Below are 27,140 nucleotides of genomic sequence, written 5' to 3' on the forward strand. Positions count from 1 at the left end.
ATTTTGGGTGCTGGAGGCACCTTTCTAGCACTATATTTATCCAACTTACCATTTATTATTTTTGTTGTACAGCAGCAAGATTGATCTGCCTCTGCAAAATATATTTCTACTTACGTTTCCTTTAGGCTTTCTCCTTGAAACAGACTGCAGAGGGCTCATGAACTGTAGTTTGAGTTCTGCAGAAAAGGTCCCTGCAATAGAAGGCTTACAAACTTACAGCTGAGGAGAATCCACTGGGAAAGATTATAAAGAAATAAAATGATCCGTTCCCAGTGACAATAAGATACAGCTTCATTTTGTGTTGTCTTTCTTACTTGTTACCCCAGAGTTAAGCAGCAAGGAAGAGAAGGAAGTGTAACATAGGCAAGGAGGAAGGTTTAATGGAAAGGAGCCTGTGCCAAAAGAGAGACACTGGCATTTTGTGCAGTTATTTACACCTGGGCAAAACAGGTGCGAAATGCTCCCAAGTCAGAATGACAGCATTTTACACCTCCTTTACCCTGGTGTCAGACAGTCAGCAATCAAGACTACAGGATGCTCAGCATACCATCACATCTGCTACTGCCAGGTTTGTATAGTGGAAGAATTCTAACTAGACAGCTATCGGTTTCTCCTCTCTACTGTCTCCTAAGCACAAGTTTGTGACCTCAGAGAGAGACAAACTTTTCCCACTGGCTGCTTCTCTTTACATTTGCAAAATAGTGCTAGACATAAACACCAAAGTAAAGACTAAGGCACAAAATAGCGTATGGAGAGAATCATGTTTTCCCTACCAATCACACCCCACTCCCCACACAGATCTGCACAGAAAAAGGGGTGAAAAACAGCCAGCTTCATGGCACCACCCTCCTCGGGTTAAGGGATCTGTGCCTGGAGGAAGGGGATGGGGCCAGGGCCTCCAACTATGGGAGGCCCCCAGGCACTGCAGGAAATCCATGCAATAAGTATTACAGCATAAGTATGTGCAACCTAAATACAATGGGATATATTAATAAAGTGATTACACTGGTGAAGAGTTACTTCTTGGTGTGTAGGGAGGAGCACTCCAGTACCACTGTGATAATTGGCACCAATTTAAGAAACTAGATAGTTCGCAGAGAAGTATGAACTTCTATGCTCAAGCGCAGGGGGATGGGGACAGGAGAGCTCAATCCCTCATGAAGAAACATGTAATAGTCTGACTGAAAACACTATCTGGAGAGTATTCCCTAATGGATGATTTTTACACTGGTGCAGGGAACCAGCCCAGTACCTTTCTACCACTTAAATCTACATGGGGCAAAAGTGTTGCCTAAACCTTGTGCTGGATTCTGCACAGGGGTGAACTGTATCCTAACAGAGTTCCCACTCGATAACCAAACATTTCCACACAAACACTTCTGAAAACGATAGCTGGCATTTTTGTATGACACACCAAAAAGGAGCTCTGCCTAGTGGCCTTGAAGCAGCTGTTAACACTCACATAAGCTATACTCAGGACTACAAACACTCTCACTGATACCAGCAGTGCTAATGCACAAACATGGCAGCTAACAGAACACAGCAACACTGGCTTCTGCTCCATTAAGCACACAGAAAAAAAATAATCAATCTTTGCCAAATAGAAAGGAGGACAAAAAACAATAAGGAACACTCAAGCTGCACAGGGGACATTATAAAAGGATGACGATCTACTAAAATCTTCTACAAAGGGTACCAAACCCTCTTAAAGTCAAACACATCTATTGTACAGGGATTAGTAAATGCTGGAGAGAGTATAACAAAATGGGTAGATTTTTTTCACATATGGTGGACTTGTCCAAAAATTAGGACATTTTGGAAAGCGGTTGGAGACTTCATTAAAGAAATGGGCTGCCAGCTGTCACGTAATCCTCTGCTGTTCTTGTTGAATTTTCCTGAAAATTCTGCACTGTAGAAGAGGTACAAGGAACTGATTACCCATTTGTTAGTTGCAGCAAGAATCACAATCACAAGGTGGAAGAGACATGACTCCCCTAAATCAATTAACTAGTTCCACAAAGTATGGGAAATACTATTATTAAAAAAGCTAACCCATCGAGTCAGAGTTCTACAGGGAAGAAAGAAAAGGGTTAACCAGAAATATGGTGGAGTTTCCTGGAGTTTGCAGGGAAAGAATCATCCCCATCAAACTGAGGACCTTCTCTGAATACTAAGGATAGAAAACTGCTACACTGCTATCTTATTAGATGGCCACCACTCTAACATTATGGAATTTCAAAGGCCAGTTTATACTTCACAACTTCTATGTACACTAGACCTATTATTTGTGGAACAGTAATGTTGGCAGTACAAATATGCTTCTGTTAACAATGTATTAGATCGCTAATAAATAAAATTAAAAACAAATAAGGATAAAACTCAAATGTAAGATTAGCTGGTGTTTAATAAACTGTTAAGAAATAAGAAAGTTAATAGCTCACAACAGAGTTTAAATTATTGGAGAGTTAACTTATAATATGAGTAAAATATGTGCATTACAAGTCACACATTTATGCATTCTGTACAAATCACACACGGCCAAATAAAGTGCCTATAGGACCTTCAATGTCAAGTTCAACCACTAAACTGATTGGTGCAGGGATCTTGCCTATTTCTATGTTGCATATCATCACATCATTTATAAAGTAACAGTTTTATTTCTGTTTGAGGTTAAACCCTGTAAAAACAACGGTGATCACAACAACAACAAAAAGACGGGCATACTGTTAGTTACAGGGTTAGTCATAAAGGTAAGTGAAGTATCAATTCAATATCCGATACATTTTCTTTCAGGAGACTGTAATGAGCAAAAACTGGTTAATCCACTGTTAAAGAGACTTATTCAAATACAGTCCCTGCCCCCAAAAGTTGCTGTTTCCTTCAAAATAAAGGCTAAATTCTGAGGCTTTCACTTGAGCAAAACTTTGACTAAAACAAAACCGTTTTTCAAGTAAGGACTGCAGAATTTGGTCCAGAATTACTACTTCACTGCTCAGGCTTTTCAATCTCATGGACACATTAGTAGTAATATCGAGAGTCTCTAAGGGCTTGTCTACACTGGCAACGCTAAAGTGCTGCCATGGCAGTGCTTTAATGTGCCTTGTGTGGTCACACGCAGTGCTGGAAGAGAGCTCTCCCAGCACTCTAAAAAAACCCACCCCAACGAGGGGCACGGCTCCCAGCACTGGGGCACTGTCTACACCGGCGCTTTACAGCGCTGCAACTTGCTGCGCTCAGGGGGGTGTTTTTTACACCCCCGAGCAAGAAAGCTGCAGCACTGTTAATTGCCAGTGTAGACAAGCCCTAAGTGAGACCAAGGACCCCACTGACCTAGACTTTGAACAGGCATGCATACTAAAACCGTCCCTGCCCTTAAAAGCCGACAATCTAAATGTAGAAGTTCAGTAGTGGACAAAAGATAGTAGTATCCCCACTTTGCAGATGGGGAACTGATGCACAAAGATTGAGGGACTTGCTCTGGGTCACACAGAGTCTGTGGCAGAACCAGGATTTGAAGCCAGATCTCCCGAGTCTTCCATTCAGTAATTTATTATTATATTATTATTATTATATTATAATTTGTTCTTAGAAATACTACTGAATTAGTCTCTCTCTCTCTCTTTTAGGCCACTTCTCTGAAAGGGGACATTTTAAAAAGAAGAATGTAAGTTGGAGCTGAATTTGTTACACTACTGAAAACAGCAAACTATTATACCCAAATCCAATACACCTGTACCCCGATATAACACGAATTCGGATATAACGTGGTAAAGCAGCACTCCGGGGGGGAGGGGCGCTGCGCACTCCGGCGGATCAAAGAAAGTTCGATATAACACAGTTTCACCTATAATGCAGTAAGATTTTTTGGCTCCCAAGGACAGCGTTATATCGGGGTAGAGGTGTACTTAAAATAGGATAAACAAACTGGCTTTCATCAAATCTCCTCTCTCAAGCATTTATTAGTGGGTGAATGCCATTCTTAAAATTCTATAGAAGTCTGAACAGGCACTTTGGTAACTCTCATTAAATATTTGTTAGTCTGTTGATGAGTTAGTTAAAATGTTTAATAAGATCTTTGTATCTTTCACTGGAATTATTTACTTTATGTATGGTACATGGTGTTGACGATAGATGGGTAAGTACTGCACTGAGTGATTTTTTTAATCCCTTAGTTACTTTACTCATCTGCAAATGCTCTTATCTTTGCTAATGTTTGGAGACTTCTATGTTCTTCACATTTAATATGCTCAATGATTTCCCAAACGACTTAGATCAGGACATTCAGCAATTATTACTCTGCCCAACTCATTCAAAAAACAGGGTTACTGCAATTATTATAATCTAGTTGAATGCCCACCAGCATTCCAAAACCAGGGTTACTATACACTAACACTAGACACTGGTGAAATAGTTTATTATTTACATGATCATAATACCTACAGGGTGATAAGAGCTAATTCTTAACACATGTGCCCTCATGAAATGACAGGTAAAGAGCAGCTAATCACAATGGACTGTTTTCACCTGCCATTTCAAACATGAGCAACAGGACAACGAGGCAAGCAATAGTTAATGCCTGGGAAATTACGTGAAAGGAAAAACTCAGAAGAGTGACTTCAAATACACACACACACACACACACACACACACACACACACACACACAATGGATGGGGACAATTGTACCAATTGTTTTGTTCCAATGATTGAAAGCAGAAGATATTTCTAGTCTGAATTTGTTTAAAGGTGCTAATTTTTAACAGTGAGTGTAATTAAGCACTGGAACAACTTTCCAAAAGATTCGTAGAATTTAAGGCCAGAAAGGATAAACCATTAGATTAGTGGCTCTCAAACTTTTTTACTGGTGACCCCTTTTATATAGCAAGTCTCTGAGTACAACCCACCCTTATAAATTAAAAACACTTTTTTTATATATTTAACACCATTATAAATGCTGGAGGCAAAGCAGGGTTTGGGGTGGAGGTTGACAGCTCGCGACCCCCCATGTAATAACCTCGCAACCCCCTGAGGGGTCCTGACCCCCAGTTTGAGAACCCCTGCATTAGATCATACAGTCTGACCTCCTGTACATCATAGGCCATTAAATTACACTCAGTTACCCCTTTACTGAGTCCAATAACTTGGATTTCAGTAGAGCATCTCTTCCAGAAAGCCAGTTTGTTCCAGGGGTTAATCACCCCCATTGTTAAAAAATGTGTGCCTCGTTTCTAATTTGAATGTGTTCTTGTTATGCCTTTCTCGGCTAGATTAAAGAGCGCCTTTGCATTCAATATCTTCTCCCCATGAAGGAACTTAGACACTTAGTCACTTCTCAATCTTCTTTGAGACAGATCGAGCACTTTAAGAGTCTCACTATAAGGCATTTTCTCCGGCCCTCCAGTGGTTGTTGTGTCTTTTCCCTCTCCAATTTTTAACATCCTTTTTAAAATGTGGACACTGGAATAGTACACAGTATTCCAATTTCAGTCTGAGCAATGCCATAGACAAACACAAAATCATATTCCTATTACTCCTCAATACTCCCCTGGATATACATCCAAGCATTCATTAGCTCTTTGTGCTACAGCATTGCCCTAGGAGCTCATGTTCAACTACTATGACCCATGAAGTCTTTTCAGAGTCACTGGTTTCTAGGATACAGACCACCCTTCTGTAGGCATGGCCTGCAGTCCTCATTTTTACACATATAACTTTGCATTTTGACTGTATTAAAAACATTTTGTTTGAATGGGACCAGGTTACCAAACAATTCAGATCTCTCTATACAGTTGTCCTGTCATCATTATTTGCCAATCTGTGTCTCACCTGCAAATTTTATCAGCAGTGATTTTACATAAGAAATACCCTCTACCTCAAACAAGTTATGGACCAGATAGCAACGTTCTCTGATCTGTGTTATGGAGGAGGTCAGACTAATCGTCACAATGGTGCCTTCAGGCCTTAAAAATCTAGGACTATTTGTTACCAACCTGTAATGGCTTCACAGAATGAAGTCCTTGCATTCAAGGGAGCAGAACAGCTGCAACTGTTGCTGGTTCCCGCATAGGGGGAGCACACAGAGAAGCTTCTTGTGCCTTCCATGTCATGGCCCAATGTGTAAGAGCCACACTGAGAACGCGTGTGTCTTGTCTCTCTCTAGTTGCTGTTCTTCTAGTGGATAAAAGCCTGTTAGTGCTAAACCCTAATGGAGTTATTCCTTGAGGCCAAGTGAGAGAGCTCTCTCAGCGGCAGTGCTGAAGGTCAAGGGTTCAAATACCTCTGAAGACCAATCCAGGGAGCTGCTTTATATGCACACAAAGCTGCAACAAAAAAGTACTTCTGGGGACCATGCATTCACTTGGTACAGTCTTTTTAACTGTGGTGTTCTCCTGCTTGAGAAGCAAAAATAATCCCATGGCAGCTGTCAAAAGGATAAAGATACCCTGCAGGTACCACTACATGTTGCTACAAGGAATGACACCAGGGCTTTTCCACAAAGAATACAGAGGTGTTTACACAAACTAGAGAAACCTCCAATCCATTTTACATGATACAGGAGACTGCCACACACTAGCTGTTTCCATCTAAAGGCAGGCAGAGCAGAAATAAATATAGGGCAAAGAAAGTTGGCTTGTCATAGCATAGAGTACATATGTTAGAAAAATACTGCAAATATAAGAACATAAGAACGGCCACACTGGGTCAGACCAATGGTCCATCTAGCCCAGTATCCTGTCTTCCGACAGTGGCCAATGCCAGGTGCTTCAGAGGGAATGAACAGAACAGACAATCAAGTGATCCACCCCTGTCATCCTCTCCCAGCTTCTGGCAATCAGAGGCTAGGGACACCCAGAGCACAGGTTGCATCCCTGACCATCTTGGCTAATCAATGGACCTATCCTTCATGAACTTATCTAAAACTTTTTTGAACCCCATTATAGTTTAGGCCTTCACAACATCCCCTGCCAATGAGTTCCACACTTTGACTATGTGTTATGTAAAGGAGTACTTCCTTTTGTTTGTTTTAAACCTGCTACCTATTAATTTCATTGGGTGACCACTGGTTCTTGTGTTACGTGAAGAGGTAAATAACATGAATCTTAGGGTCCTGCCAACCTGACTTTTATCTGGACCTGTGGCTACTTATTTTTGAAAGGAATGGCCAGTATAAAATAAAAAAATAGTTTCGAGGATTGAAGAGGAGACTGTATAGTAAAAGAATTACAAAAGGATTCTCATGTTTGCAGTAATGTTGTAGCCAGAAGAGCAGGGGTGGGCAAACTTTTTGTCCCGAGGCCCACATCAGGGTTGCGAAACCGTATGGAGGGCCAGGTAGGGAAGGCTGTGCCTCCCCAAACAGCCTGCCCCCGCCCCCATCCGCCCCCTCCCACTTCCCGCCCCCCTCAGAACCCCTGACCCATCCAACCCCCCCTCCCTGTCCCCTGACTGCCCCCTCCCAGGACCCCCTGCCCCTGACTGCCCCCCTGGGACCCCAGCCCCTTTTGGAATATGGCCCTACGAACATGGGCGGAGGACTCAGGAGGAACAGGGGCAGCCGCGCAGCCAGAGAGAAGCGGTGGTTTCCCCTTCAAAGCGTCGCTTCTCTCCAGCCAGCTACGCGGCCGCCCAGTGCTCCTCCTGAGTCCTCCGCCCACGTTCCCGCCACCCGCGCCGCTCGCCTGCTCCCCTGCCCCCGCAGTGCAGCCCCTCCCTCTCCCCCCCCCCCGCAGGGGGGTGCGCTGGTGCTGAGCTGCCCAAGTGCCCGGCCCTGGGTCCCCCTGTTGTTGGGGGGCCCATGCCAGGGCATCCTGTGTTCACTTGCAAATCTGCTCCTGAGCCGCACCGCCTGGCTGGAGCCAGCTACGCCGTCGCGCTGCTGGCATGGCGAGCTGAGGCCGCGGGGGAGGGGGAACAGCAGGGGAGAGGCCGGGCCGGTCAGGAGCTCAGGGGCCGGGCAGGATGGCCCCGCGGGCCAGATGTGGCCCGTGGGCCGTAGTTTGCCCACCTCTGCAGTAGAGAGAAGAGAGAGAGAGTGAGGGCAGTAAAACAATCTGTTCCACCTTCTATTTATCTGTGACACTGAGTGCATTTCCCAGACCTGAAGAGCAGCTCTGTGTAAGCTCAAAAGCTTCTCTCTCTCACCAACAGAAGCTGGTACAGTAAAAGATATTACCTCACCCACCTTGTCTTTCTGAAAGAATCCATGTCAGATTATAGTTGGCAATACTCTGATGCTTTATTCCAGCCTTTAATTTAATGAACACACAGGGACAAATAACTACAGTAAGCCTCAAAAGCAAATAAGACCAAATAGCTAGGGTACCTTAAAATGGTTGAATGGTTGAAGAGTGTTTCGACTTGTACTTGTTTTACATCAGCATATCACCACTGAGTTCAGTGGAGTTACTCCTGACTTACACCAAAGGAGACTTACACCAAAGGAGACCAGATGTCCTTTTCTCTCTTTTTAAGAAGTCAGGAGATACGATCTGGGTTTGCGGCACCCGGATTAAGCAGCTCTGTTAAACTTTCTGAGATGTAACTTGAACTGGTAGGCAGTTTTAGATTCTCTCGTGGGAAGCCAACCTTTCCAAACAGGAAGATGTGAGGGTTGAGGATAGTCCCTGCAGAGCCTAAATGATGTCAGGGTTGTGGGAGCAGCTTTGCAGCAACTTAGTTGAGGCCGTGAAGAAAAGAACTGGAGCCTAGGTGATATAAAGCAACATCACAGATCAGGGAATATTGACATCCTGGAACAGAATTCTGGCATTGCTGCCACCCTAGGATATTGTTCTGCCTTCCAAGGCTATTTTATCTGGAAGGTGTAGGCTTCCTCTGAGATTTCCAAACAGAACTAAAACTGGCTACCAGTGAGGAACGTGTAGTGAAATTGTTTGATCATTTTATGCTGTAATAAAGTCTTTCTAGTAGAGCTAGACTGCAGTGCACTTACGTGATTGTTAAACACAATATTTTATCCTGCTACAAAAGGGTTGTTTATATGCAATGATGGCAGTGATTCATGGATTTTATTTTTTATGTGCCTTTGCGACTCAAAATATTTTCGTTTTCCTTCAGCAACTGTCAGCAGCAGTATGTCTATCTTATTAACAGGGTTTCTCCCTCACGTTTCTTCAGATACTTCTATAGTGCTCATCAAAGTGTCTGAGCACCATTAACCATATGGCATCAGTGCATTGGTTTTTGGCTTCTTTTTCCAGTGACCAGGTTTTAGCCGACAATAAGCAGATTTAAATTCCCAGTTTGATACTTCTGTACAATTAACAGTTAATAATGCTGGTGGATTTCATCTTGACATTTCTCACATTCCTGAATAGCTTTTTCTTGCATAAGAACATTTTACCCTATTTTAATTGTTTTGTTGTTGCTGCTCTTGAACTGCCCATATAAATTTTTACTGCATCTCTGCAGAATCTTTGTGGCTCCATTAATCTCAAAAAATCTTCAAAACGAAACATGCAACTTTATTTATTTTCTTTTTCCAGAACTGTCACTGTTACAGAGATAAGAGTTTTTAAAGTCTCGTTTCTAATTTATTCCTGCCACTTTCAGAATTTTATTCAAACATCTAAAGAAATGATTTTCTCTTCATTTATTATATTCAGAGCTGTATGGAAATTGCTCTTGAGTGCATAAATCTATGGCTTTACTTGTAATGTTAAAAGATCCATCATACGTCTGATATGCTGTTACTTTGTTATTAAAATTTACTCATTAGTCTACTTTTCACTCTTCACCAATTGGGTTGGGGGTGGTAGGGAGATATTCTATTTCCCCACAGGTAAACTCAGTCCCCCTCTCAGCTAACTATTCACTCTTCTAAAAGAACATGTGTTTCTCCCTAGTGACATTTTGATAAGAATTATAGCACGCAAGAGGGGCAATTTTCCTTTGATTCTGAAATTCATTTTCAACTTCTCAAAATATATTATAAATGTACATTTGCATGCAGCACATCCACGGCCATGGCTTGTGATGCCGCTATTATACAAGAGTGTGCCTTTCGTTCTTTAAAGGAACTCTAGCATAACAAGGTAAAGGGGGACCAAAAAAACCAACACACTGAAGCTAAAGCTTTCGTTAACCTCAAGAGAATTCTTTGAAATCTGCAAGGGGAGGCTAAGGTTCTTTATTAAAGACACTACCAGAAGTTTACTAACTATTCCCAGCATCTCATTGGCTATTGGCAACAGTGAAGGGCTCTCTTAAGCTCAAATATTTAAAGTATAGTAAACCCAGGGAGTGTACATGATGGAAATACATGAAAGAAAGTACAGGAGTTGATTATTAATAAAAAAAACCTCATTTTTAAAAATAAATGGGAGAAAGTCATTTTAAACAAACTACCCTATAAACATATGAGTCAAAGTTATGGGTTCATCAGCCATGATATTGCTGCCAGTAATTGCAGGTGAAAGTCACCTCTATGCAGAAAGCCTGCACAAATTCTTATGTACCACTTACATTACACTTAAGTGGGACACTAAGTGGTGGACAGGCATTGGCCTTGTTCTGGTCCCCTGCATGGGGAGAATTTCACCCAGAAATAGTGCTAATCCCAGGAAACCTACTGACCGCTATACTTACCTACACAGCTCCAGCTTTCATCCAGACCACATCACACGATCCATTGTCTACAGCCAACCTCTAAGATACAACCACATTTGCTCCAATCCCTCAGACAGAGACAAACATCTACAGGATCTCTATCAAGCATTCTTAAAACTACAAAAAGAACAGGAGTACTTGTGGCACCTTAGAGACTAACAAATTTATTTCAGCATAAGCTTTCGTGGGCTACAGCCCACTTCTTCGGATGCATAGAATGGAACATATATTGAGGAGATAGATATACACATACAGAGAGCATGAACAGGTGGGAGTTGTCTTACCAACTCTGAGAGGCCAATTAAGTAAGAGGAAAAAAAACTTTTGAAGTGATAATCAAGATAGCCCAGTATAGACAGTTTGATAAGAAGTGTGAGAGTACTTACATGGGGAGATAGATTCAATGTTTGTAATGGCTCAGCCATTCCCAGTCTCTATTTAAGCCTAAATTGATTGTATCTAATTTGCATATCAATTCAAGCTCAGCAGTTTCTCGTTGGAGTCTGTTTTTGAAGCTTTCTTGTTGCAAAATTGCCACCCGCAGGTCTGTCATTGAATGACTAGACAGGTTAAAGTGTTCTCCTACTGGTTTTTGAATGTTATGATTCCTGAAGTCAGATTTGTGTCCATTAATTCTTTTGCGTAGAGACTGTCCGGTTTGGCCAATGTATATGGCAGAGGGGCATTGCTGGCACATGATGGCATATATCACATTACATTAAAACTACAACACCCACCTGCTGAAGTGAAGAAACAGACTGACAGAGCCAGAAGAATACCCAGAAGTCACCTCCTACAGGACAGGCCCAACAAAGAAAGTAACAGAACGCCACTAGCCGTCACCTTCAGCCCCCAACTAAAACCTCTCCAGCACATCATCAAGGATCTACAACCTATCCTGAAGGACGATCCCTCACTCTCACAGATCTTGGGAGACAGGCCAGTCCTCGCTTACAGACAGCCCACCAACCTGAAGCAAATACTCACCAGCAACCACACACCACACAACAAAAACACTAATCCAGGAACCTATCCTTGCAACAAAGCCCGTTGCCAACTCTGTCCACATATCTATTCAAGGGACACCATCATAGGACCTAATCACATCAGCCACGCCATCAGGGGCTTGTTCACCTGCACATCTACCAATGTGATATATGCCATCATGTGCCAGCTATGCCCCTCTGCCATGTACATTGGCCAAACCGGACAGTCTCTACTCAAAAGAATAAATGGACACAAATCAGACGTCAAGAATTATAACATTCAAAAACCCGTTGGAGAACACTTCAACCTCCCTGGTCACTCAATTACAGACCTAAAAGTCGCAATTCTTCAAAAAAAAAAAAAAAAAAAAAAAAAAAACCCTTCAAAAACAGACTCCAACAAGAAACTGCAGAACTGGAATTAATTTGCAAACTGGACACCCTTAAATTAGGCTTGAATAAGGACTAGGAGTGGATGGGTCATTACACAAAGTAAAAACTATTTCCCCATGCTAATTTTCCCCCTACTGTTACTCATACCTTCTTGTCAACTGTTTGAAATGGGCCATCCTGATTATCACTATAAAAGTTTTTTTTCTCCTGCTGATAAAAGCCCACCTTAATTGATTAGTCTCGTTAGAGTTGGTATGACAACACCCATTTTTTCATGCTCTCTGTGTGTGTGTTTGTGTGTATCTATATATCTTCTTACTGTATTTTCCACTGCATGCATCTGATGAAGTGGGCTTTAGCCTATGAAAGCTTATGCCCAAATAAATTGGTTAGTCTCTAAGGTGCCACAATTACTCCTCGTTCTTATTACGTGTACTGTAAATCCACACCCTGAGATACTAGCACATCAACTCACCTTTCTAACAAGACAAGGAAGTGCTGCAAGTCCAAGACAGATTTCTGGGCTTGAAGATTTTTCTTGGAAGAAATAGCATAGGTGTGCCTGGTAGGTTTATATCTTCCCCTCTCACTGAGAAGAGGTCTAATGGAAGGAACACTAGTTAAAGATGAGAAAAACTAAAGATCTGCATTCCAAGCCATTAGGTGCCCATACCCCCTTTTAGTTGGGCAAAATTCCAAAACTAAACATGAAGAGAAGAAAATTATTTACCTGTAATTCTTGCAAAGTAGTAGATATAAAAAGCATTACTCTGGGATTATTAAATCAACATTCCCAATTGACAGGTGGGCCACAGAATTACAGGAATCACTTACCCACTATTAAGTCAAAACAGCCAGCAAATGCTTTAACTGACAATTCCTTTTCTACCACACAGAGTACAGTAGCACACAATGATCCCCAACTCTGCAGGAAAGGTGGTTGGAGGAGTGTGTTTATTACAATTTGTACTTGTTTTCTGAACGTGCAGAACTTCTGATAGGTAATGTTCTTCTCCAAAGGCCAATAGATCTACGCTCTGAGGACAAAAAGCTCCAAGCACGTCTCTAAAAACTATTCACAAAAACTTATCACAAGACCATGAGGGAAATAATAATGGTATCTTGAAACACACAGTTACTCCTATGAGGTTGAAATTTCCCACGCTTGCTCTCAACCCACAGGTGAATTTTTTATTTTTTTTTTAAAGTTTGTGGAAAATCCCTCCAGTCATTTGAGAGTTACTGAAAAGTGAATAAAACCCATTCTTTCAGCAAGACGACTTTTTTGCTCACTAATAACTGAAAACAGATGAACAAACCACCACTAAACTAAACAAGTACTACTTCCTGAGGAGTCAACCTTTTGTTAAATTTACCATCCCCCCCAAAACCTAACAATCAGAAAGTTCCACGCAACAGAAAAACACTTCTGAGCATGCTCATTTGTCATCGGCTTATTTTTAGAACAGGCTATTAGGGCCTCCCCCTCTGTCAGTGCCTGGTATTGCCCATCATGGGCCCAGAAGTTGTTGCTGGAGATAAATTCACAAGTGGGACATTGTAAGTGTCTCACTGGGGGGGAGAGGGGAACATGGCAAAATCTTCCAGCAGGCACAGATTAAGGGCCTGATCCAATGCACAGTTATTCTTAAACACAGTATTTATGAGGTAATGCACAATAGTAAGCACAACACTGGCAGTTGCAGCCTTGGGTCTTAAGATTTTATCCTTCTGTTGCTATTGCCATCAACCCAGCTTTACAGAAAAAGGTCACCAGCCAAATGATATTAGTAGCAAAGATGGGACTTCAACCCTCCCTTACTCCAGTAGTTCCTTGTTGTAGCACTATGCTAACACCTAGAGTCTCCAGCCAAAATCAGAGTCCACTTGAGCTAACCATCAAAAGAGAGTCCCTGCCCCAAAAAGGTTACATTCTAAATAAGCAACACAAAGGACAGGAAAAAGGAAGTATTATTCCAGTTTTACAAATGGAGAATTGAGATAGAGATTAAATAACTTGCCCAAGGTCAAATCATCCTTCCTAATACTTATTTATATTGTGGACAACTTTGTAGTCTTATTACCTGCAGCAACAGTAATTTTCTGCATTGCACTTCTTTTTAAATGGATAGCCTTGACACTGAATTAACTTTGTTCAGTTATCTTTATAGAGACTGCACAGAGAGACAAATATTGTAGAACAATTAACTATGGTAACACATTGCAAGGAAAAACCAGTCTGGAGATAGGGGAGTTGGGCTATTTTCAGGGCAGTTCATTTGGTTGCCATATGGGGGATGTGGAATATACGTACCCTATTTCTGGGGAAATTTTGTTTTCCTTGATCTACAAATCATAACAACTGTACTGGATTTTCGTTATGAATAAGGCCCTGTGTAAATCATGTTATTAAAAAAAGGAAAAAAAGATTTTGATTGAACAAAGTTAGGATCTCCATCAAATCTTTTTTTGAAGAAGAAGAATAGAGACTATTTCAAAGAGAAACTTTCGGATGTGAAATTCTCCAAATATGCTGATATTCTGGTCCAGAACTCTTGGACCTTCCCATAACTCCTTAATGTAAGCCCCAGATCCAGTGTCTCGGACTTGCTCCTCTGTATCCAACTCAGCCTCTACACTAAGTGTGTAAATCATGATTTCACAGAGGACACAGAAATCATGAAAATGCCCCCAAACTGTGAACATTAGTCAATTTCAAGGATAGAATGAATTTCAGTCCTTGAAATTGAGTAACGTTGGTTGTAAAATTCATTTGTGCAAACTGCGTGAAATTCAATACTTTGTCATTCACTTTTGTGAATATCCAATATTTTGCCAACTGATGTAAGACACTAATCTTCAATGGAAGCTATGTCAATGCCAAGTTTCACCATTCACATTTGTTTTGGTTCATTTTAAGTATACCCCTCTTCTACAAAAGCTAGATTTTTTTAAAAGATGTATTTATTTAAAGAGAAAAATTACTTCCCTACTCCACTCCCCACATTGAGTCCACTAACTTAAAATATGGCTTAAAGGGATTTTGTTCAAGCTTTCCAAATCAATTCATCTAAGCATGGGGGAAAACTACCCCAAAGATGAGCTTTTTGGAAAGTCAGGAGTAACAAGAACATTAGACAAGTAATGGATGTAGTTTTACAACGTTAAATATAGACGCTGCAGCTAGCACCACCACTCTAGTAACTGGGAGAATGGAACAAAACATATTTTAGAAGCCTGTCAATAATGGTAAGACACCAAATTAATTCCCACAACATACTACCGGTATATTATTAATGTGAAAGGTAGAGCTGTACAAATGTAGATGGAAGCAACAGAGAAGGGAAAGGAAATAAGTACCAGTTTATATCCTATTAATGTCCACAGGAAGGGCCTTTATAGCAAATACTGCATTATGTGAAGTGTATGGGATCATTAAGTCCAGAAAAGATAAGGATTGATTATTTAAGTGTATGGTTTTCAGTTGTACAATACATCCTCTTTGTTAGCCCAGGAAGTATAAACTCCTTGAGGACAACAGAATATCCAGCAGACTCAGAAACCACTAATATTTCTAGCATCATTTATGGTCTTGCTGGATGCTGATTATGATTTTGCTAAAACCAATATACACACAGTTCGTCCTGTGTATTCCACAGAGCAAGTTCTACACAAACAGAGAAGGCTGAAGAGAATCATGGATTAAACATCCCTAACACAACCAACCTCTCCCAACCTCAAGTAATGTTTTATATTACGTGCACCAATAGCAAATTAACACAAGCAATTTTGGATCTGGGCAAATATTTGAAAACAACAGCAATTTATATAGGTTATGTAAAAGGCAATACGAAGAGGTTTTAGAAGTACATTAGGAGCCACAGAAAGACAAGGGAAAGCATGTGTCCATTACTTTATTAAGGCCTCTGACAGTCCCACATTAGAGACACAAGAGGGGGGTGAGGTAATATCTTTTACTGGACCAACTTCTGTTGGTGAGATAGACAAGCTTAAACAGAGCTCTTCTTCAGATCTGGGAAACGTACTCATTGTCATAGCTAAACACAAAGTAGAACAGATTGTTTATGATAAATACCTAACACTTATTTCAAGGGACTTTTCATGGTGAAGTAACCCTGTTAACACCCCTCCAGTCATAGAGGGGAAAGGAAAAAAATTGGGGGGGAGGGAGATCTGGGGGTTATATATTGTTGTAAGAAGCCATTGATCTAGAATTTCTATTCAGTCCATGATTTTTAGTATCTACCAAAGTTATGCATTTAAACTCCCAGGCTCATCTTCGGAGGGTGTTATTCAAGTTTCCTTTGAGGATGAGGACTGAGAGTCATATAGAGAGTGATTGCATTATGAAAAGTGTTCACCGACAGGTGATAGGGTGTTTTTGTCTTTTATCATTTTTCTGTCTGAGTTCATTTGACAGTGCACTGACTGTCTCATTTCATCCACTTAGTAGTTGTTGGGGCTTTTAGTGCACCAGTGACGTACATCATATGTTGTAACAGGCACGTGTAGACAAAAGATTCCCGCCTTGTGCCAAAGCTATAAAAGGGGGTGGAGCATAACAGAGGGCGGCCAGTCATGAGAAAGCCCCGGCTTTCCACCCAAGATGTCTGCTGGAACTAACAAGGACTGTACCAGGGGAAAAGATTGGGCCCAGACTAGGAAGGAGTCTAGTCTGTGAAAGAAGTTTACTGGAGTATCTCTGAGGATGAGATATTACTTGTATTCAGTTTCTTAATGTATTAGGCACCCTCCCTGATTGAACTAACCTCGTTATCTCCATACTGATTTATACCTGCCTCTGGAAATTTCCATTACTTGCGTCTGATGAAGTGGGCATTCACCCACGAAAGCTTATGCTCCAATACGTCTGTTAGTCTTAAAGGTGCCACAGGACCCTCTGTAGGCTTAGACTTGCGTGTTTTTGCTTTATTTTGCTTGGTGACTTACTTTGTTCTGTCTGTTATTACTTGAAACCACTTAAATCCTACTTTTTATTCTTAATAAAATCACTTTTGTTTATTAATGAACCCAGAGTAAGTAATTAATACCTGGGGAAGCAAACAGCTGTGCATATCTCTCTATCAGTGTTAGAGAGGGCGGACAATTTATGAGTTTACCCTGTATAAGCTTTATACAGAGTAAAACGGATTTATTTAGGGTTTGTATCCCATTGGGGTCTGGGTGCTGGAGGCAGGTAACCTGCTAAACTGTTTTCAGTTAAGTCTGCAGCTTTGGGTTGTGGCCCAGACCCTGAGTCTGTATTGCAGCAGGCTAGCATGTCTGGCTCAACAAGGCAGGGTTCTGGAGTCCCAAGCTGGCAGGGAAAACGGGCTCAGAGGTAATCTCAGCATATCAGGTGACAGTCCCAAGGTGATCTCTGTGACAGAACCCCATCACAGAGGGAGTTCAGGAAAGGTTTCTTTCAGGATATAGTCCCCACTGAGTACAGATTGTAATTGTTTGATGATACCCCATATGCAATTCCATGGGAACTAGGATGGCTCACCAATATGCCAACCTCATAATTTTGCTAGATACTAAAAATCATGGACTGAATAGAAACACTAGATGTATGGCTTCTTACAATCTATAACCCACTTAACACCCTCCCACCCCAGCATCACCTCTCCCCCCCCCCCTTTCCTTCCTATGACTGGAGAGCTGTTAACAGGCAACTTTACCTTTAATTGTCCCTTGAAATGTGTGTTTACTTATGCTAAACAATCTATTGCACACTGTATTTAGCTGTGACACTCTGGGTATATCTACACTGCAAGCGTTGGAGTAAATCACAAATTATGAGTCAACAGCATGATGTGGTTGCAAAATAAGGCTAATATCTTTCTGGGCTGTATTAACAGGAGCGTCATATCTAAGACACAGGACGTAACTGTTCCACTCTGCTCAGCACTGGTGAAGCCTCAGCTGGAGTACTGTATCCAGTTTTGAGCTCCATGCTTTAGGAAAGATGTGGATAAATTAGAGAGAATCCAGAAAAGAGCAACAGAAAGGATAAAAGGTTTAGAAAACTTGACCTATGGGGAAAGGTTAAGAAAACTGGGCATGTTTAGTTTTGAGAAAAGACAACTGAGGAGGGATCCGATAACAGTTTTCAAATATGTTAAGGGCTGTTATAAAGAGGATAGTGATCCACTATTCTCCATGTCCATTAAAGGTAGGACAAATAGTACTGGGCTTAATCTGCTGCAAGACAGATTTAGGTTAGATACTAAGAAAAAATTTCTAACTCGAAGGGTAGTTAAGATCTGTAACAGGCTTCCAAGGGTAGCTGTGGAATCCCCGTCATTGGAGGTTTTTAAGAACAGGTTGGGCAAACACCTGTCACGGATAGCCTACATGTTACTAGGGGTCTGGACTTGACTTCTCAAGGTCCCTTCCAGCCCTACATTTCTATGATTCTATATTGACTTATAAGCTACAAATGAGCCTCATCTATAAATAAGGTTGCTGAAACACCTGAAGAGGCTTGCAGTTTTCCCATCTTCTGGAAGTTTCTAGTTACTGACACCAAAAGTAGTATTTTGAAGGAGTAATTTTGTTACATTAGTTCCACATACACTGGCCATCTTAAAATTCTGGACAAATTTTGTAAACTTTAGTGCCTCAAGTTAAGAAATCAAATCCTTATTTAGGCATTTAAGTGGTTTGACTTTCACTGGCACTGAACATCAACAGAAGCTGTGGGTGCTCAACACCTTTCTATGAGCCAGAGCACTTTTACCTTGAGTACCCAATTTTAGGCACCCCCATTGAAAATTCTGGCTTTAAGGCTACAATTAAATTTAAGAAACAGAACAAAACCCAGTAAGTGTAACTAAAACTAACTACTTTAAATGAAAAGGTTCTCGCCCGTAATTCCCATTCCCCAAAGTCTGAAAATTCTGCTAGCATGTTTGTTTTCTCTATCATTTTTTCTGAAGTCCCATGAGTTGTTTCTCCACCCATCTTTGATGTTTTCTTAGTCTTTAATGTGATCTAAGTTGTATAGTCACCTCTGATTCCTATTAATTTAATATGAACATGAAAAAGAAGAGTTGGTCTCTTCAATGCTAACCAAATTATTCTCATTGATTCTGCAGCAGTCCACAGCTCAACAAAGATCAAAGTGTCTTTATCTAGTTAACACTTGAACACTTCTAATAATGTTGCCTTAACAACCTCTCTTGGCAAAATAGTCCAGTCTAATTCCAATTAATCTTGCTGTTAGAAATCCTTCCTCAATATGAATTTTTTCCTACTGATGGCTGGCAAAAAATGACATTGTGTCTTCAAACCAGCGATGAACTTATTATTTATTTCAGCAAATGGATGACCAGAAATTCCATTCAGAACAATTTAAGCATTTCAGGCTAGAATGGTCTTCATGCTTAGATCTTTAAAAAAAAATTGGTACACTTTTTCAGAGAAGCTTTAGCCAGAAAGCACAGTACTATCTGAAATATCTTCTGCAGATAAGTACAAGGAAACTCGAGTGCTTTCTTTAGGCATCAATCCTACAGTAAGAATCTTATACAAAACAAGCCATCATTTCCTTTTGGGAAAAAACTGAAGAGGTTCAAAACTTTCCAAAGCTCTCCTCTTGTGTAAGATGCTGAGTTTCATTCCCGCCTGAATTGAGGACTGAAAGGGGAATTAAGAATTTTTTTTGCCACAGTTTATTAGAAGTCACCACATCTGAAAAATTCAACAAGTTAGGCTTCTGTAAGCACCTCAGAGTGAAATTCATCTATGTGCTGAGGCTAACACATTATATATACACATCACTTCAGTCATCTTTGGAGGTCTTTGCAATAGCACAAGAGCCTTTTGCTGACCCTTTGCACAAGGGAAAATTTCATCTGAAAGAAGAAAAGTAAGAGCTGACAAGCCTATCAGCTAGATATGGGAAAACCCTGATAACCTCTAACTTTAGCTGACACCAAAGGACACCATCAATGTGGCTAAATGACATTATCAAGTGGAATTTCTTTTTATTCATAATGCAACTTTTCTAGAGTAAATCATAAATACTTCTGGTGAGTTTCTCTAACAGGGACATGAAGAGGAGACATGTTCTTCAGTTTTATTCATGCAAAATAATCCAAGTCTGACTCTCCAAACATGATATACATGTATAATTCAGTGTTAAAACACAAAAACCTAATTTTCAATCACTCAGTTTCAATAATAGACTCTTTTAAATGTATGAGTGTTAGACAATTCTATACTTCTGTGGAAATTCCAAGAAGCAGCAATCTAACGAGGGTCAATAATATAATGGCCTTCCACAGTCAAGTTATGTACATCACTGCTACTTTTTCCCCAAAATGATTTTTCTCTTCAAAAAGAATATGTACAAAAGACCTTTTGGGATTAAGTTGACCATCCATGTTATTACATTATTTATACAACAGTTTGGCCTCAAATGCAGACTTGTCAGATACTACCCCGCCATCCACAAAGAGAAGCAGCACTCGTCTTCAACAGTGACTGGGAGATTACACTACCAAACTTTACAATACAACCGCAAATACAATATACAGCAGCTCCAAAAGCAGCCAACAGTACAATGTTACTTTTTTCAATCAACATATGGGCAGGAGGTTGCAACCATTTCTCCCACATCAGAACTCTGCTAGCATGATCCATGCCTTCGTCGCTGAGATTATATTACTGAAATGCACTTTATGTGGGACTGCATCTCAAGTCAACTGGGAAACTGAAGCCAGCAAAGAATGTGGCAGCTCACTTATCAAGTTGAGTTTCTCACTCTGAGTAGGCGACTGCAGTGCTCTGGGATCACTACTGTTTGCTAGCTTCTGAGTGGAGTTTCGGTTTTGACATATAAAGCTCTGAATGGTTTAGAACTGACGTACTGTAGAGGCACCTCTCTCCCCGTCTGATACTCTCAGGCCTGGTCCACACTAACCCCCCACTTCGGACTAAGGTACGCAAATTCAGCTACGTTATTAACGTAGCTGAATTCGAAGTACCTTAGTCCGAACTTACCGCGGGTCCAGACCCTGCAGGCAGGCTCCCCCGTCGATGCCGCGTACTCCTCTCGCTGAGCTGGAGTACCGGCATCGACGGCAAGCACTTCCGGGATCGATCCGGGATCGATTTATCGCGTCTAGACAAGACGCGATAAATCGATCCCAGAAGATCGATCACTTACATCCGGACCAGGAAGTAAGTATAGACGTACCCTCAGAGTAAAAGAAATAGAGCTGGGGCTAGGAACTCTTTGTGAGGGGCCTCTAGTTCAAATAGCCCAAGTTTGTTGACCTTCTGGGCACCCTGCAAAGCACATCCTTTCCCCAAGCTTCAAGAAGGGAATAGTGGGCTGATGGCATTGCTTTGTGCACTGAGAACAGGGTATTCATAGATGAAGTGGGTTTGGGTTTTATTCCTGGTTTTGGTAGGGCTGCTACATATATTTGTTTTTATTCGGGTGAATAATACACAACAAAGGCTTAGAGCCCCCAGTAGTCACTTTATGTTATGTATAAATCTTAAGGATAATATTAGAAAGCTTTTCTTTAACGTGATCACATTTTTGCTTGTTTTACTTCCAAATACATTTTTCTTTTCATTAAAAAAACCCTTAAAAATAGAAGGGTAGGAGGATTCTGTTTATTGCTCTGTAAAACCCTGATTCCAGATTGATAAGAGATCTGTCCAGAAAATAAGCAGCGTGATATAACAGTGAAGTGAAAACAGTGCACAGAGATGTGGAGCAATAGTAGTATTCAGTACTAAGTGCTATTCTCACCAAATTCTGAGACTTTTTTTTTTTTAATGGTAAAAACAAATATTCATAGAAATGTCTTTGAACTTAGTGACTAATCAGAAAGCCACAGCTCTTCTTTGCAAAGGGAGTCTGAAACCTGACAAATGAAGTAAAATAATGATAATTAGTAATACTTTCCTCTTCATTCACTCATTTTACTATTAAAGCTCTCCAAGAGCTTTACAATGGTGGTTACATATTATTATCCTCATTTTACAAATGGAGAAACTGAAGCAGAGAGAGGACAAATGATAAGCAGGGGACTGGACTCAATCACCCAAAAATCCCTTTCAATCCTATGTTCCTATGGATCACCGAATGCCATGCAGCAAGTCTGTGGCAAGAACAGTATGTAGGGTGCCTTAGTCCATTAGCCACCTATTAACCCACAGACATCCTTCCAGTAACAAAATCAGCCTATGAAGGAGACCCAACAACAGCATCATACTTCTACACAGCATCTATATTCTATTCAAGGATAATATTGTGAATTTTAGTCAAGCAAGGGACATTTCAAGCCAACGTAAAAAATTCTAGAAACTCTAGTTTGCATTCCAACCCTAGTGCAACCTGGTTCTGGAGAACAGACTTTATTTGAAAGCTTCTCAAGAAACTCTTGGTGAATGAATGATCAGCTATGTTGTACAGGGTCGTGTAATACTGGCAGTATAACTGCTCACCTCGTGATAATGCCTGTATGATTATTTTCCCTATTGTGGTGGGTTTTTTTTTTTTTTTTAATTGTTTGGCCTATTCTTCATGCATTTTCAACATCTGTGATGGTCTGCATGATGGAAAGAACATTTCCTTTCATATTAAATTGTCCAGAGATGATGATTGTGCAAAGGGTGTATATAAATGCCAGTGCTAAGTTAGAAACAGCTGGAAAAGAAAATGAAACAGGTAGAGTTCTGCTATCTCTGCTAGACCAGGGGGATGAGGTGGACGAGGCTTTCTTCCGGCAACTAGCAGAAGTTACTAGATCACAGGCCCTGGTTCTCATGAGACACTTTAATCACCCTGCTATCTGCTGGGAGAGCAATACAGCGGTGCCCAGACAATCCAGGAAGTTTTTGGAAAGTGTAGGGGACAATTTCCTGGTGCAAGTGCTGGAGGAATCAACTAGGGGCAGAGCTCTTCTAGACCTGCTGCTCACAAACCGGGAAGAATTAGTAGGGGAAGCAAAAGTGGATGGGAACCTGGGAGGCAGTGACCATGAGATGGTAGAGTTCAGGATCCTAACACAAGGAAGAAAGGAGAGCAGCAGAATACGGACCCTGGACTTCAGAAAAGCAGACTTTGACTCCCTCAGGGAACTGATGGGCAGGATCCCCTGGGAGAATAACATGAGCGGGAAAGGAGTCCAGGAGAGCTGACTGTATTTTAAAGAATCCTTATTGAGGTTGCAGCAAAAAACCATCCCAATGTGTAGAAAGAACAGTAAATATGGCAGGCGACCAGCTTGGCTTAACAGTGAAATCCTTGCTGACCTTAAACGCAAAAAAGAAGCTTACAAGAAGTGGAAGATCGGACAAATGACCAGGGAGGAGTATAAAAATATTGCTCAGGCATGCAGGAGTGAAATCAGGAAGGCCAAATCACACTTGGAGTTGCAGCTAGCAAGAGACGTTAAGAGTAACAAGAAGGGTTTCTTCAGGTATGTTAGCAACAAGAAGAAAGTCAAGGAAAGTGTGGGCCCCTTACTGAATGAGGGAGGCAACCTAGTAACAGAGGATGTGGAAAAAGCTAATGTACTCAATGATTTATTTGCCTCTGTCTTCACGAACAAGGTCAGCTCCCAGACTGCTGCACTGGGCAGCACAGTATGGGGAGAAGGTGACCAGCCCCCTGTGGAGAAAGAAGTGGTTCGGGACTATTTAGACGAGCACAAGTCCATGGGGCCGGATGCGCTGCATCCGAGGGTGCTAAAGGAGCTGGCGGATGTGATTGCAGAGCCATTGGCCATTATCTTTGAAAACTCATGGTGATCAGGGGAGATCCCGGATGACTGGAAAAAGGCTAATGTAGTGCCCATCTTTAAAAAAGGGAAGGAGGAGGATCCGGGGAACTACAGGCCAGTCAGCCTCACCTCAGTCCCTGGAAAAATCATGGAGCAGGTCCTCAAGGAATCAATTCTGAAGCACTTAGAGGAGAGGAAAGTGATCAGGAACAGTCAACATGGATTCACCAAGGGCAAGTCATGCCTGACTAATCTAATTGCCTTCTATGAGGAGATAACTGACTCTGTGGATGAGGGGAAAGCAGTGGATGTGTTATTCCTTGACTTTAGCAAAGCCTTTGATACAATCTCCCACAGTATTCTTGCCACCAAGTTAAAGAAGTATGGGCTGGATGAATGGACTATAAGGTGGATAGAAAGCTGGCTAGATCGTCGGGCTCAACGGGTACTGATCAACGGCTCCATGTCTAGTTGGCAGCCGGTTTCAAGTGGAGTGCCCCAGGGGTCAGTCCTGGGGCCGGTTTTGTTCAATATCTTCATTAATGATCTGGAGGATGGCGTGGACTGCACTCTCAGCAAGTTTGCAGATGACACTAAACTGGGAGGAGTGGTAGATACGCTGGAGGGTAGGGATAGGATACAGAGGGACCTAGACAAATTAGATGATTGGGCCAAAAGAAACCAGATGAGGTTCAACAAGGACAAGTGCAGAGTCCTGCACTTAGGACGGAAGAATCCCATGCACTGTTACAGACTAGGGACCAAATGGCTAGGCAGCAGTTCTGCAGAAAAGGACCTAGGGGTTACAGTGGACGAGAAGCTGGATATGAGTCAACAGCGTGCCCTTGTTGCCAAGAAGGCTAATGGCATTTTGGGCTGTATAAGTAGGGGCATTGCCAGCTGATCGAGGAACGTGATCGTTCCCCTTTATTTGACATTGGTGAGGCCTCATCTGGAGTACTGTGTCCAGTTTTGGGCCCCACACTACAAGAAGGATGTGGAAAAATTGGAAAGAGTCCAGCGGAGGGCAACAAAAATGATTAGGGGACTGGAGCACATGACTTATGAGGAGAGGTTGAGGGAACTGGGATTGTTTAGTCTGCAGAAGAGAAGAATGAGGGGGGATTTGATAGCTGCTTTCAACTACCTGAAAGGGGGTTCCAAAGGGGATGGATCTAGACTGTTCTCAGTGGTACCTGATGACAGAACAAGGAGTAATGGTCTCAAGTTGCAGTTGGGGAGGTTTAGGTTGGATATTAGGAAAAACTTTTTCACTAGGAGGGTGGTGAAGCACTGGAATGGGTTACCTAGGGAGGTGGTGGAATCTCCTTCCTTAGAGGTTTTTAAGGTCAGGCTTGACAAAGCCCTGGCTGGGATGATTTAGTTGGGAATTGGTCCTGCTTTGAGCAGGGGGTTGGACTAGATGACCTCCTGAGGTCCCTTCCAACCCTGATATTCTATGATTCTATGATCTGGACAGTGTGATGATATTTGACGGTGGCTGCGATGAAAATATTCACGAGATGAGGAAAAATGAACACCACTTTTGGAAGGATGAACATCTGTCCAAACCGAGGTCTCAACACGAAACTAAAGGTCAGATTATACCATGCGATTGTACTGAGTACACTACTGTAGAGTGCAGAGACTTGGTTGAAGACAGGAGCTAACAAAAAAAACCTGGAAGTTGCCCATCAGAGATGGCTGAGGAAGATACCACACATTTAATGGAAAGACAAAACAACAAATGAGAGAGTAAGGGAGCTGACAGAGCAGGTTGTATTAGAAAATATCAAAGAAAAAAGCTCAGGCAGTTGAGACACATACACCATATAGAAGATGGGAGATGAACTAAGCAAGCATTGAATTGGGTATCCGGGTAGGAAAGAAATTGATGTAGGCCAAACAAGAACTGGCAGACGACAGTGACAAAGGTTATTGAAGGTGTGGACATTGCTGAGGAAGAAGTACCACAATTACCGAGCCACTAATCAATGGAGGAACCGGACCGCCCAACATGTCAATGGCACAGGAGGAACTAAAATCTAAAGTTAGGATGATGGTGTTTATAGCTCCTGGTATTTTTACCATTATGCTCATTTAAGTTTTTCTGTTCTGTGTAGCTCCCACTCTATTACAGCAATTTTTCTACAAATTAAAATATAGCTGGTTGCTAGCAAACTATAGAAACGTCCAAGCATTACGTATATCAGCTAGGAAGGGCTACAAGGATACTGACTGGACTGTTCTTCCACCAGAGACTGGATTTAGTCCCTGACATTAAACACACAAGCTTGAGACTTGGGAAACACACTATGGGCTCAAGTCTTCTACAGAGAAGCTCTGAAAGCTGCAGGTCAAACCACAAGAGTAATGTTAACTAATTAAAGCCACCATACCTGTCTTGAGTATGCAGCCTATGCGCAAGAACATAAGAATGGCCATACTGGGTCAGAACAAAGGTTCATCTAGCCCAGTATCCTGTCTTCCAACAGTGGCCAATGCCAGATGCCCCAGAGGGAATGAACAGAACAGGTAATCAAGTGATCCATCCCTTGTCGTCTATTCCCAGCTTCTTGCAAACAGAGGCTAGGGACACTATCCCTGCCCATCCTGGCTAATAGCCATTGATGGACCTATCCTCCATGAACTTATCTAGTTCTTTTTTGAACCGTGTTGTAGTTTTCACCTACACAATGCTCCACTCTTCAATTGCAGCAACTAGCCATTAAAGCACACCAAGTCAATACGGTCTAGTTTGCAGTAATTTTTTCCTTTATGGACTTCTAAGGCAGATTTTTTAACTGCCGATGCACTACAGACTGGCTGCCCGTCTGACCCATGGAAAGCAAACTCTTAGGATGCAGAGGAGAGAGAGAATGCTTTGAGCAGTTCCAATGATTGGTTCCACATTTAGAGATGCCTCAGCAAAAGGCATCTTTGACAGGTTTAAACAATTTTCACCTGAGGTGGAGAAAGAACAAGAAAAAAAGAAAAAAACCTGAAACTTACCTCTACCTTTCCAGAGGTGGAAGATGACTCATGGGAAAAAATGGACTCTTCAGTAAATTAAACAGTAAAACAAAAGAATCCTAGAACTTCAGCAAACACAAGCATCGATTGTCCATGGGCAGTCTTCAGATGAACTCTCCCGGCAGGGGACCAGCATCAATTATTGAATTCTGGTGAGAAAAAGGGCAGACAGACGTTTTGGTTACATTACTGTCTCCCAATAAACCAAATGACACAGGATTCAACTTTCAGCATCTTAAGTGAAAAACAGCAGTTAGTTAATTTCAACATTAACTTGTGGCAATATCATATTAAAAGCATTTTGGTCTTATTAATGCTACATACAC

At 41.6% G+C, this 27,140-nt stretch overlaps 1 protein-coding gene across 1 annotated transcript in view; it reads right to left on the bottom strand.

The window, feature by feature from the left end:
- NCOA1 (nuclear receptor coactivator 1) overlaps positions 1 to 26,914 on the bottom strand; it is a 247,598-nt gene extending 220,684 nt beyond the window's left edge. The window contains exon 1 of the mRNA XM_065400622.1: positions 26,794 to 26,914. The gene's annotated coding sequence lies outside the window, so the exon portion shown is untranslated. The remainder of the gene's footprint in view (positions 1 to 26,793) is intronic.
- Between the last annotated feature and the right edge of the window lie 226 nt (positions 26,915 to 27,140).

This window comes from Emys orbicularis, chromosome 3 (genome assembly GCF_028017835.1).
Source record: "Emys orbicularis isolate rEmyOrb1 chromosome 3, rEmyOrb1.hap1, whole genome shotgun sequence".
Taxonomy (NCBI): Eukaryota; Metazoa; Chordata; order Testudines; family Emydidae; genus Emys; species Emys orbicularis.